General features: G+C 41.5%; 1 protein-coding gene across 1 annotated transcript in view; it reads right to left on the bottom strand.

The window, feature by feature from the left end:
• The window catches only part of CPA6 (carboxypeptidase A6), a 122923-nt gene that overhangs the window by 16431 nt on the left and 93282 nt on the right, over positions 1-13210 (bottom strand). The window lies entirely within an intron of this gene.

Below are 13210 nucleotides of genomic sequence, written 5' to 3'. Positions count from 1 at the left end.
TACTTTTGGAGAACCTCAAGGAGAAAGGGTAGTAGAGGAAGTCTAGGGAGGGGAAGGATTTTTTTTCCATTCTACATCTTAGAAAAACGCAGCAAACCAGAGGCTCCTCAGCAGTTCTGTTTGCTAGTACCAGAGATGCTCCTTTACCAGTTTCAGGAAGCTTGGACTCCACATGCTGTAGCAAAAACTGTCACTTGTCATAGCTGGGCATCAAACTTGCATCCTTCAGAGTTTAAGTCTTGATTCTGTAAGGCGAGGAATCAGGTGCTTCACCCGGCAGGCGGAAATCCTATCACACTGACGCTGGGTTCAGGGGGATGCCCACGGCTGGCCCCTCTCCTGCTGGTGCTGTAATTACAGCCTTCTGCTCTGCAGTATTTCTGGCCCTTCAGATCCAAGAAGTAACATGCGTTTGGGGGTACAAAGGGAAACGTTTGTTCTGAAATAAACTAAGCTAAAAGCTTTTCAGTTGACAAATGCCAGGGAACAGTGTGAAGTACAGGAATCCGATACTTCTGGGCTCCTAACCATGCAGCTGTTTGGATTATTGAAGCTGCCACAGGAGCTTACGGATGCTTTTTGTGGAATATCTGTAAGAAATACCCATACAATTGGACATGTTTGGGGCTAAAATTTACTCATGGAGGAGTCTGAACATTTTTTTCTTTACTGAGGGTCTGAGACTTCTAAATATTTTTTTCTAAGCTGTTCATTAACCACCTCTCTGTTGTGCAGTGCTTTCTCCTCACCCAGCCTCAGCTTCCCTTCCAGCAGTGCTCTGCACATGCAGGTCCTTCGGCCTCACTTGAAGATCCAAAACAGCATGTCATCCCTGCGCAAAGCTACTGAGTCACCCAGTGCTGCTCCACACTGAGCTCCTCTTCCGCTTCAGCCAGGCAAGCTTTTGGGGAAGGTGAGCAATAGAGGGCAAAGGGGGCACAGCACAGAATGAAATGAGACTTAGGCAGCAGCTGGGACAGCATGGCGTGGAGCACTGCAGGGTGGGACGAGGTGCTGAAAGAGGGTAGGGTTATCACAGGGGAGAAGAGGATGACAATGGGCTTTTGAGGGGAAGCTTGGTGGAGCCATGGGCTGCCTGGGAGAAAGTCCCTGGCCAGTGCAGAGGTCACAGGACCCCTGGCCCATATGCCAGAAATTCCCCAAAGACTTTTAGCTGGAATGGTATCGCATTTGAATTCAATTTTCTTGTATTAGGAAGCCACGTCAAGGCTACAGATGATACATTTGGATAAAAACATTGGTATTCAGGGAACTGCAGCTATAGTAAAAAGTAGTTTTGTCAAAACAGAAAGCAATGGTTACACAAAAATAATGACCGTGAAAACAACCTCTCTGTTTCATTGATGTTCCACATGCAGAAAACACATACTGAAGTAACTAGGGCTACTCTGTGCATTAAGCTAGCCCTGCACTTAAATCTTCACAGAATTAAGAGCCTATATGGTACGTACGGATGTTAAATCTGTAAGACTCTTCTTACAGTGGAAACAGAACGAAGTCATGCTCCAAAATGTGAGTCAAAGAAAATGAACATTTTTATCATGCTTATTTCAGGGAGAAGTAATTTGGCTGGGGAGGAAATAAGGCACCACACACCACTTCCTTGACTTCTTAACGCTTTTCTCTTTTTAGACAGTATTAACAAATTAAGCTTAGGTTGTGTCTCCATGGTGGGTATTTACATATCAGTGATAATGAGATTGGCATGTTTGCTTGTATCTGTATTTACGTATGCCATTCTTTTGCTGTCAGTTACATCTGTAATTACACATTTTGTTACACTGTAGTGTTATATACTGTTTTTTAAACCACAATGCTGTAAGATTAAACTCTTTAAAACACTTTTAAAATAATCTCCTTAAAATTACTACAGATAATTCATTAATTTAAGGTAATACACTCCTAAAAATTGCATGGATGAGCTTTGCAAATTTTTCAGAACCTTTCCAAAATTGCAAAAAGTGACATATTGAAAATATTTGAATGAAGACTTTTTAATGTTCAATATGTTTTCAATCCTGTGAAGAATATATTTTTCTTGCTAGGTAAAAGCACTGCCATTTAAAAACCAAAACAAAACATAGACTGCAAAATGCCAAGCACCCTTTCATTTTTCAAAGCTACTCTGTGTTATTTTAATGCCTGCTGTCATTGACAAAATACCAGGAGAGACTTTAGAAAGCATTATAGTCCCCAGTAATACTCTTCAAAATTTTAAGTCTTAAAGTTGATTTGGAGCCAAGTATTTCAATCATTCAATTCTGTTCTTTACAGCATAGATGGTTTATCTTAATAATTTGGTTACCCTTTTAGAGTAGCAGCATTTAATTAAAAATGTAATGGACCTGGCGCGGCTTTCTTCTTCACGGAAAGAAAAAGTGTAGGTGGTGTAACCTGGTGTTAAGTGAGATCATATTCACTCTTTCTGCTGAAAATATTTTGTCCTTCATGCTGTTTTTATCTGGCAACTTTATCTGATATATGTAATCAGGCAACACAGACTGTATAATCTTACCTCCCTTAACAGGGAGGTCTTTGGCAATGTGCCTTACAGCTACTAAGGTGTGTCATTGCTGGAGCATAGCCCACAACTTGCCTTTTGTGACGTGACTCTCAAATCCTCCGAACAACGATCATGCGAACCACCCCCCCTCCCGGGAGTGTTGAAACATTTTCTCTTCACTATGACACAAGCAAGATGAATATAAACCATTAGTGAATTAACTGCATTGTAGTTTGCACAGAGCTCTCAGAATACAAAGTAATGCGACTTTATACGGCTTGATTCTGCTTCCCCATCATGCAATCAATAGCAGCTTTGCTGCTGAATGTGCAGAGAGCCAGACCGGCCCAATAAATGCTGAATAGTGTTATTAGTGAATGAACAGATGATACGGGAACCCTGCCAACCCCGTGCAAGCAATCTGCCTGGGGGATGGGGGAAAGGACCAATGATTAATAGGAGGGGGCTCGATCATCTGGATCAGCAGAGTGGTTGTTGTTGATAGAGGTACGCCAGCTTAGGCTGGCTGAGGATCTGGTCCATAGGAAATTTAATTTGGGGGACGAAGTGAACAAAAGAGCTATATTGTAAACTGCCAAGGCAATAAAAAGCAAGAGTTTAAAATAGATTTAGGATGCAGTTGGGCTTTTTATAAAATAAGGGGATTGACTGAGAAGGACAAAGCAAGGAGACAGGGTTGAGAGAAACTCTGAAATTGCAGTTGAGCTTAATAACGATTTGCTGTCCCACAATTAATTATTATCAAATTTAAGGTAACAATCAGCTTTTGTTGTTTCTGTTTTTGAATTAAACAATCACACTAAATTAAACAGTTACTATTTTAGCACAGGAAATTGCCTCCATTGCTGTTCTTCCAGAAATGGCATAAAACTGCTTCTGACAAAACAGGATTAACTCTTCCATGCAATTATTAAGGTATCAGTTAAAGCATCCTTTCTGATGGTAACATACAATATTTTACTGTTGTCTGTATATCTTACACTTTAACAGGGTGACACCATGATCTGCCATTCAGGCCTTCATTGCCACTTTATCAGTTTGGCAAGCTAGTAGTTAGCTCTGTCTCTGTGCTTAGAAGCAGTACATCTTTTTATCACATTTTCCCTTTTACTGCTAGTGTCCTGCTTTGACATTCAGATCACAAGCAGAGCGGTAAGCCCGTTATTAAAGGTAAGATACAACTGAGTGTCTAAAAACAAATGGCTTAAAACAAAGGGTCAAATTTTCAAGGCTGAAGCTTGAACTGTATCTGATTATTTTTTTTTCCACCAAGCAGAATTTTCCTTCCTCTTTGGGAGCATTTCCCACAGGAGGAACCCAGAAACAACAACTGAGAAAGATGACAGTGTGCTGCAACTACTCTGCAACACTCGGAAGAGAGCGCATAAAAAGAGTCTGAAAAGAAGGACCTGCGGGATCCCAAAGGCTTGCTTACACTGGTACTTAAGGATACAAATGGAGAAGATGCTGAAGCAGAGAAGAGGCAGAGGGACGATGGCATGATTGACATGTTAGAGAAGCAAACAGCAGTTCCAGGAAGCTTGTGGAAAGCTGGGACCACCCAAGCAAATGAACGACCTTGTGGGGAAGAAGCTGGATAGAGTTACACAGATCTTAGTGGAAATAGGAGACACAACTTCTTGGTTCCGCTCTGAGAGGTAGTACATAAAAAACCTCATAGGTTCCAAATAAGTCAAGGATTGCCTAGCAGGGAAAAGAAAGGCCTGAGTTATTCTGAAGCAGTGTAAATACACTGAAAGGGGCAACGCAAATTTCTCTACTAGTAATTGTATGAAACTAAAGCCCACCAAGTTGGTGGAGACGCCCTGAAATGTCTACCACAGAAAAATGTAATTCTTGAATTTTCCATCCTAGTTATGTTGGTCCAGGGTAGTACATATTGAGGGCAACCCAACCGAACTCACTTGAATACACTGTTTAATTAAACTGTTGAGACACAGTTAAATAATTAAGATGCAAATTATTGCTTGTAATTCCACTTCTGGGACAACTAAATTGTTCAACACACAGAATTTTCTTTCACAGTCCTTTCTTGTGCTCAGTAGCGCTTCTGCATATCAGTAATTTTACTGAGGCCCTAATTATTCAGCATCATCATACAGGAGTGGACTACTAAAATATAATGCAGAATTTCTTCCCTAGGGCAAGTAATATGTTGGAGCAACAATGTGAATTCTCTTCATGCCTTGAAGAAGAACATACCCAACAGCTTAAAAACCTTCACAGGGTAGTGATTAATACTTACATAGGGGTTTGCACTAGCAAGTGTCATTGAAGAATTCCTACTACAGGCACAACACAGCTGCAGGGTTACCTTTATTTTATCAAGATGAATTTTTCACATTGTGAAAAATGAATAGCTGCAAGCAAAATGAAAGTATTTTTTACCTCCTTAAGAGCATGGGTAGGCAGGAGGATGCAGCTGAGTAGTTGAAAGTACACAAGAGAAATAACGCAGTACTTATTTCCTTTTGGAAGAGGAAAACTGGAAACCATTTTAACTGTTTTTTTGCCATCATGAAGATGTCACAGCAAAGGAAAGCACCTTCTCTAAACTGTGTTACCGTTGAATAGAACCTGGGAAAATCCATCATGGACCAAAAGAGAAAGAAATACTGCACAGTATAAAAATGGTTTGCCACAGCTGCTTTTAAAACAATGCATCACATGCCTCATTGTGGTGATACCATGGTACTGCACTCCATCTTTTCAGCATTGGCTTAGATTTTATCCATTAAAAAAAAAGCATCACAACCGAGGGCCCAGACTGGGAAACTCTTATTGGTAGTGTTCACTGCTACTTTATTTTCTATCCCTTCAGAAGTGATGCACATTAGTAACCTCTGTTTTCAGTAGCAAGGATATGCTGGAGAGATGCAGACACTCGGAGCGAAGTGGGATATAAGATGGCTGCCAAAATAACCCATTCAGAACTGAACCAGCTGTGGAGCGGACGGGGGATGCTGAGTAGAAGCAGAAGCTACATACACATAGGTGTGATTACCGCACAGAAACTTCAAATGGCAGGAACAGCATTTGGAGGATGAAAAAAAATCATGAGGATAAAGCAGATTCTGCATTTGCACCAGCGCCTCTTGCTGTTGAAAGGCTGATGAATGAAGTACTGAATGAAGAGGCTGGAAGAGGTGATCTCTCTGATGGAGAAAAAACAAATAGCATTTCAGGCAGAAGCTCCTGGCAGAGAAGAATGAGTTAGCTAAAGATAAGTAAGGCTGAGTGTTTCAAATATAGATGCTGCAGGATGAAACAGATGGATTTTTCCTCCAGATAATGGATATATAGGGAGCACTCAGAGAAGTCAATTTTTTTCTGAGGTTAGGCAGCTAAAAATACAGCTGGGGAGACTAGAGTCTGGCAAACAATAAAAATTAAGCTCCAGTGATTGTATTGCATTTACTGAAAGAGCTGCAGAGTTTGTGGAGAGGTCAGTCACCAGGGGACTGGTCCTCCAAAGTGAGAAGAGCCCAGTCTTCATGGTGCCATAATCACTGGCAGCTGTGAAGGAGGCTGCAGGGGGCCAAGATGCAGCCCTGAGAAGCTTCTAGCCTTCCTAAAACAAGGGTGAACTAAAACCTGATGAACAGGAGGAAAACGCAGATAGGAAGATTTCATAGAGCAAGAAGATGCAATGGTTTAAAGGGCAACAAAAAATTTCAAGTCCAACCAACATCAGCTGAAGAGCTTTAACTGAAGGGAACGGACCTTGGAAAGAAGGAATGTATCCAGCTAAAGGGTGAAAGGAAAAAGCTACAGGTACCGTACTCGTTTTGGCCTTGCATGCTTCTGATTCACTTCGGAATATTTCAAATTATTTCAAAAGCTCTTCAGGTTTCTGAGAGCCAGCACTCAAAGATATGTTAAGAACAGTGGCGTATCTGTCCCCAGGACCAGGAGTGGCGTAAACGTATGGCATACAGGGAGAGGCAGTCAGGTCCTTGATTTCTTTCCTGTATGGTTCAAAGCTTCTGCTTAGAAAACTCAAAAAAATGGGGATGGAAAGCATATCATAGGGGATGAACTAACTACATTGTCTCAAAGAATAACTAAATGCAGCTGTAATTAGCATCCTTTAAATTAATATTAGTCTGAAATCCTGGATTGTGGGAACCTGGCTTTTCAGCTGTACCTGTTCAAAAGACTTAAGTCTGTTGACAAGTGATAGGCGAAGCGTATAATCTTTAACAAACGTTAGTGTGTTGCTTCATGTAACTGTCTTACACACCCCCAAGATCAGACTATTTCTGAAGTGGGTGAAAAACTGGTATCTGAATTTCATAATCAGCCAGTATTTTGGGGCTCTGGTAGTTATCGATAGCAAGGGGAAATAAATTTTCTCACTCGTAAAGGATCACCAGTTTTGATGGAGCTCAGGAAGACCCAGAAATGATCCAGAATATGAAGCTGTTTTCCTGACAGTGTGGACTTCAGCACTGAAATGAATGACTGAGTGCTGCTCTGACTGTTGATGCAGCATATTGCAGATGTTTTGTCCATCAGGACACAGACTATGGAATTTTGCAGAATGACTATAAGTGCTATATTGGCTTTCAGCAGATCTTAAAGTAGGAGTACTTATAGCTTTATGGCCTCTGACCACATGGCCTGCATGGCGCAGAAGAAGAGCCAACTTCTTTTAACACTGACGCTGTCTGGGTCTCCTGCTTGGACCTGCATCTGATCGCACAGTTGTCCTTATTCAGTTCTGTATATGTGTATGTGCTGTTATTTTAGGTATCCTGTCTTTACAGTAAAACACTTCATAAACATTCCTGGGGAAGAATCTGAGGTCTTGAACTCTGCAAAATTCCTGGAAAAGACTGGTCTCTGGGGCCTGGTCTGCAAGCCCAATGATTGGCTGATTGGCAGTATGCATCCCATATGCATCCCACAAGGTGACTCATAAATCAGTCTCAGGCTTGGAATAGTGGAGGCAGGTGTTGCCATTTTGCATCTTAGACAGTCTGTGTGTCTCTCTTAGCTCATTATTATGGAGTGAAAAGATGGGATTCAGGCCTGGTTTTGTCAGCAATCAATACCAATGTCAGCATTAAAAAAAAAAAAAAAAAAATCTGTCCCCCAGCCTTTAACTTCTTTGTCTAGGGTTGCCTGTCTGCTGCCTGGGTGCATGATGAAGCACAAGCACATCATCTTGGATAATTTGGGAACTCATATAACTGGGATCATAGGACACACATTTCAGAATTTGGACTTTCAGCCACACATCTCACAAACTAAATTATACAGAGCATACTGATATTCTTTTCGGATTTGGGATTCTTCTGAGATGAGACAGCTATTATGGCCCATTTTTAAGGGATGATGCAGTGCTGCAGGATGAGCAGGGCTTCAGAGGTGCGGATTTGGATTCCTCTACTATACAGCTCCTTTCCAGTGGGCCTGTCGATAGGGGTGAGGGAACTGTCGTGGGTAGTCTAGCAAGGTCAATGCCTGAACCAAACTTATCAAGTCACCTTGATCAAATGCAGAAAGCTCAGAAGTAGTTCTGAACATTTTTTCAGCAAAGACCTTAGATATTGGCTAGGTTGTCCCAGAAGAAGCAGATGGTAGCACTGCTCATCCAGGAAAAAACCCCACAACAGTCTCACATTAAAGAAAAGTGGCTATGTGCAATGCAATGTAAGATGACCCACATTCAAAGAATAATAATAATAATATCATTTTGAGGAAAGTCCTCAAGATTTAAACATTTGAAAAATATAAGAGCCTAGGGAGTCTATGGAAGAGCATGCCACAGTTCACATCTCAGATGCAGATATACTGAATCTGGTCAACGTGTTAGTTTTCCTTTTTTCCTAAAAAGGCCCACTGTTGAGGATGGGAGAAGAAGGTGATGGTGGAGGTTACCGCATTTCCAAAGTGGGAGGCTATTTGCATCTTCATTTGAGGCTCCGATGAGTCCACTCCCTTAGGGGGATGCACTTGATCTTAATGGATGTTTCCCTTACAGTTGCCATTGGCTTCTTAGAACATTTTGTCAAGAAGAAGTACAACCAGTGCTTGCTTCTTAAAGGCTTTTAATAACATTTCTTGAATTTTCTAATCTTGAAATACAAATTCCCGCATCAGAAACAAAGAACAGTGCATCTTAAAGTCACAACTTTTCTATGTTGTTTTCTGAAAATGTTGTATGAATGATGTTTCAAGGTTATACATCATTGACATGGATCAAATGGCAGCATTTATTAGAGGGAAGAAAGTCAAACCAGATGTCATGGGAATCCTCATCTGCTTCCACTAAAACTGAAACAGAATCTAGTTTTGATGTTAATTTTAATAGCAGCCTGTGAACCATATTTCAGATTTTTAAAACAATGGTAAAATCCTAAATTTGAGGTCTGGATAATTTGATATCTGAATTCTGCTTCTCCTCTCACAATTGCACACTCAATGAAGAGGAGTTAAATGTTCTTGTTTAGCGCATATACAATTGTACTTTTGCAAAAAGTCTATAGGTTTTGCTTCTTTGTTTCTGTGAGGGCTATTTGATTTTGGATAAATACATGTTCTGTCTGACAAACAAATTTTGTTTCTAAAGTCTACTGCTTTCTACAAACTAATAACACATAATAGAGTCCCTTTCTTTCCAGTTTGTAATATTTACTAACACATTTTAACGTATGATTAGATCCTGTGCAGTCTTTTTAAAAATCTAGGCTAACAAACCTTTCTTCTTTTTTTTTTTTTTTTCCCCTAAATCTTTTGCTGTGGACAGAAATTCTGGGTTACATTAGATTCATTTATCTTTGCAGGTTGCCTTCAAAGTAGTCCAGAAGTAATCAGTTCTGTTTCCCTTTACAGTTCCTCTTGCTTCCCTACTCCACCACAGGTCTCTTAATACTTCCACTATCGGGGCCTTTTCTCCACCCCTTTCTAGCTGAGTAAGGCTTGAAGTTGGGTGGGACTCCACTGTAACCCAACCGGTATTCTGCTACAATACAGGCGCATACACTTCTCTGTGGCTCATTAGCTGGTACCTAAAGCTCTGATCCTGTGTGCACAGGGTGTCCCCTTTCTTGACTTGAAATTCAATGACCATGAGGTAGTGTTTGTCAGAGGCCACCAGTATCATTAACCCTGGCAGAACATCTGATTATCTTTAGCTGAGAGACTACAGGCATTCAGGGGCGCCTTCTACAGAAACAAACAGTGACATTGTTATTAACACCAGACCTATGGAATACAGAGCCAAGGCTAGAGCACATGCTGGAGTAGATTATAATAACAAAACACACAAAAAACCAAACAAAAAACCCAAACTCCCAAACCAAACAATAGTCTTCACTCTCCTTTTGTTTGTTTCAAAATGTGAGTAGGCTGGTTTTGTACTTTCAATTATATTATCACATAATGCAAAACTCTTTCCTGTGTGTTCTCTTTCTCTTTTTAATCTTCAACTTCTACTTCATCTTTCTCCCTTTTTCTCTAGTTCATCTGTTCTTTTTCTCTAACTATTGTATTTGCCCGAATACAGAACAAGCCTGCGTAGCAGACAGCCTCTTGCCTTCCCATGCTCTAGCCTCACATCCTCACTTCCCAAGTCTGATCTGCCTTAGTCCGCTTCGCATTTCGAGATAGATGGGAGACGGCTCCTGCTCAGCTGAACAACTCCAGATGCTTTGTAGAAAGCGGGGAGCTGCTGCCCATACCCCAGCAAGCCACACTAGCAGCCAGCTGCTCAGTGGCACCTCCACCCTACGGGAGGTGGTTTCTCCATTGCTTGCAGCAAATTCACTGGCGCTCAGAAGCTGCCACTTCCAGAGGTGCAAGCAAGATACCGAGGGTTCCCAAGCTGGATGGGAATATCTGGTCAAGTTTGCAGCACCCAGTCTTGAGCTTGAATGTGAAGTGACATTCATACATAGAGGTTGTTTTCTAAGCTAAATCACTTGAAAAGCCTAGTTGTACACAGGAGCATGGATACTTCAATAAAAACAAGTGACAGAGAGATCACAGGGTGAAGTGAAAGCTCGATAAAATATTTCAGGCTGCCAGCACGGTAAAGGGATGCGCGTATGCTGTTCCTGCTAGAAAAGAAGCTAACATCACATAAATCCAACATTTCCTTTTGCTTGCCTTAAATCAATGGGCTTGTGGTGCTATTCCTTAGAGTCAACAAAGATGCCAGGAAAAATCTGTTTCCAAGCTGACTGCCCTTTCTCAGAACTGCCTGTAAGCACCAGGGAGGATGGAAAGTGGGCTGCCGAGGTGCTTAAGGGAGGAGTTTGCCAGCAAAAGAGAACTGCAGAGTTTGAAGCATGGAGAGACCTTCAGTTTTCCTGGAGTTCTTACTAAAAATGTCTAATTCATTTAATGAGAAAAGCAATATCCTAAACCAAACAATCTAATCATCTTGGCTCTCCTCCCCTCCCAGTAATTTTTAATATAATGATGGAGACTGTGAGCATAATGTATTCTTAGCCTGATGCTTTTTGCTTTAATGCTGGATTGAAATATTGCTCTAAGGAAAGAAGAAAATATATGTCATTTGTAAACAAAGGCAATGCATGACCGAGATGGGCAGACAAAGATGGTACATTCTTGTAGTTGCAAGGAACTCTGCAGAAACTTTCTTTAATCTAGGAAAACGCTTTTACATAGTTAGCGAAACAGTCTTACTAGCAAGCTACTCTCCGAGGATCTCAAATAACAACCAGAAGGTTTTTGTATACACACACAGCCTATATTCTGCCATAAGCTCCACAGAGAAACCTTGTGATTTTTACCTTGCTGCCACATTGTAGTGCTTTATGGGAAGACCTTGATAAGGAAGACGTACTTGAGCAATAGGCTTTCTCACCAGTGCCTGTCTGTCCCAAACATCTTCCTTCCTTACTGCAGCCTGTTCTCCTGGGTGCTCAGAAATAGTTGCAAGTTTGTTCAGCTTTACACTAACAGAAGTCCTAATAAGAAGACACACCATCATTGCGCGCTGAACTTTGGAGATCAGCTCCTGGATCTGGTTTAGCTATCCATGCATCAGCAGCCATGCTGACAGGCTCACCCAAATTGTAGTGGCCTCATTGTTCTGTACTTGCCCTATACGTTGCTGTGACTTCTGAGGGAAAGCCACACATGATTATATGATCATCTCAGCTAACACATTAGGGTGTTGATGATGCAGAAGTTTACTCTCATGAAGTGACTTATAGGGCCAGGGAGTGGAGAGATCCCAGAAAATCAAAGGCAGTTCCTTTAAATCAGAGGAGGTATTAATACATTGTAGAATTCCACAGTGATGGGGTGGAAGAGAAGTGAGAAAATTGTGTGTTTATAGGAAGAACCTTGGAAAACAAATGTTGCATCCCTTATTTTGTGAAAAAAGTGGCATGCAAAATACTCAAAGCATATCTGTTGATTTTTCTGAAGCCTTCTTTGACCTCTGTAAATTGCATTGCAAGATAGTCTCCACTGTGCAGCTAATATCCCATCTTGAACAAAAGTCTGTTGACTAAGGGGAAAGGTCAAAATCCTGCAAACATATCATGCATCTGAAATAAATCCCAAATTAGAAGATATTAAGTGCTGATATAAAAAAAAAAAGATGTACTGGACAAGAGGAAAGCAAAATTCCAATTCCATTCCATGATCATTTGAAAAATAGCAAATGGATGGATATGAAGGCTAAACCCTAGATATCAAAGATAAAGGGAGCATAAATCCAATAAGATAGGATCAAAGAAACATTGGAGAAATGACTTGATATTCAGAGAATATGAAAGCCATCATTTTGGGTGAAATCTGTCTATGAAGAAGAAGAGTCAGCAGATCGATACCTGGCTCCAAGCCTGGTGTCACTGGCAGAAATTTGGGTTTTTTGTTGATCATGCATCAGTCTACACAACACCAGGCCTACTGGCGACAGATGGGGTACACCTGTCTCAAAGGGGGAAAAGGATCTTTTCACAGGAGTGAGCAGGGCTCATTGAAAGGGCTTTAAACTAGATTTGAAGGGGGAAAGGGAGAAAACCAGGCTCACTAGAGATAAGCCTGCGTGTGGCACACCAATGTTTGAGGGGCGGTGTGCTAGCGAGGTCCTTTGATCTGCCATCTCAATGGAGGTAGGGGATGGAGATCCATGCGGCAGCAAAGACGCAAGGGTTATTGATGTGTTAGAAACCACGGAAGCGCCTGAGAATGGTCACATAGGAATTAGGACTTCCTTCCCCAAAAAGGCAGTGGGATCAGTAGCCCGACTGAAGTGCATCTACACCAATGCACGCAGCATGGGCAACAAACAGGAGGAGCTGGAAGCCATTGTGCAGCAGGAAAACTATGATATAGTTGCCATCACGGAAATATGGTGGGATGACTCGCACAGCTGGAGTGCTGCAATGGATGGCTATAAGCTCTTCAGAAGGGATAGGCAAGGAAGGAGACGCAGTGGGGTAACCCTGTACATTTGGGAGTGTTTTGATTGTCTAGAGCTTAATGATGGTGATGATAGGGTTGAGTGTTTATGGGTAAGAATCAGGGGGAAGGCCAACAAGGCAGATATCATGGTGGGAGTTTGTTACAGACCACCCAATCAGGATGAAGAGGCAGATGAAATATTCTATAAGCAGCTGGGAGAAGTCTCACAATCACTAGCCCTTGTTCTCATGG

Source organism: Pygoscelis adeliae, unplaced genomic scaffold (assembly GCF_000699105.1).
Source record: "Pygoscelis adeliae isolate BGI_AS28 unplaced genomic scaffold, ASM69910v1 Scaffold101, whole genome shotgun sequence".
In the NCBI taxonomy this organism is placed as follows: domain Eukaryota; kingdom Metazoa; phylum Chordata; class Aves; order Sphenisciformes; family Spheniscidae; genus Pygoscelis; species Pygoscelis adeliae.
This window is presented reverse-complemented; position numbering and strand designations above follow the sequence as displayed.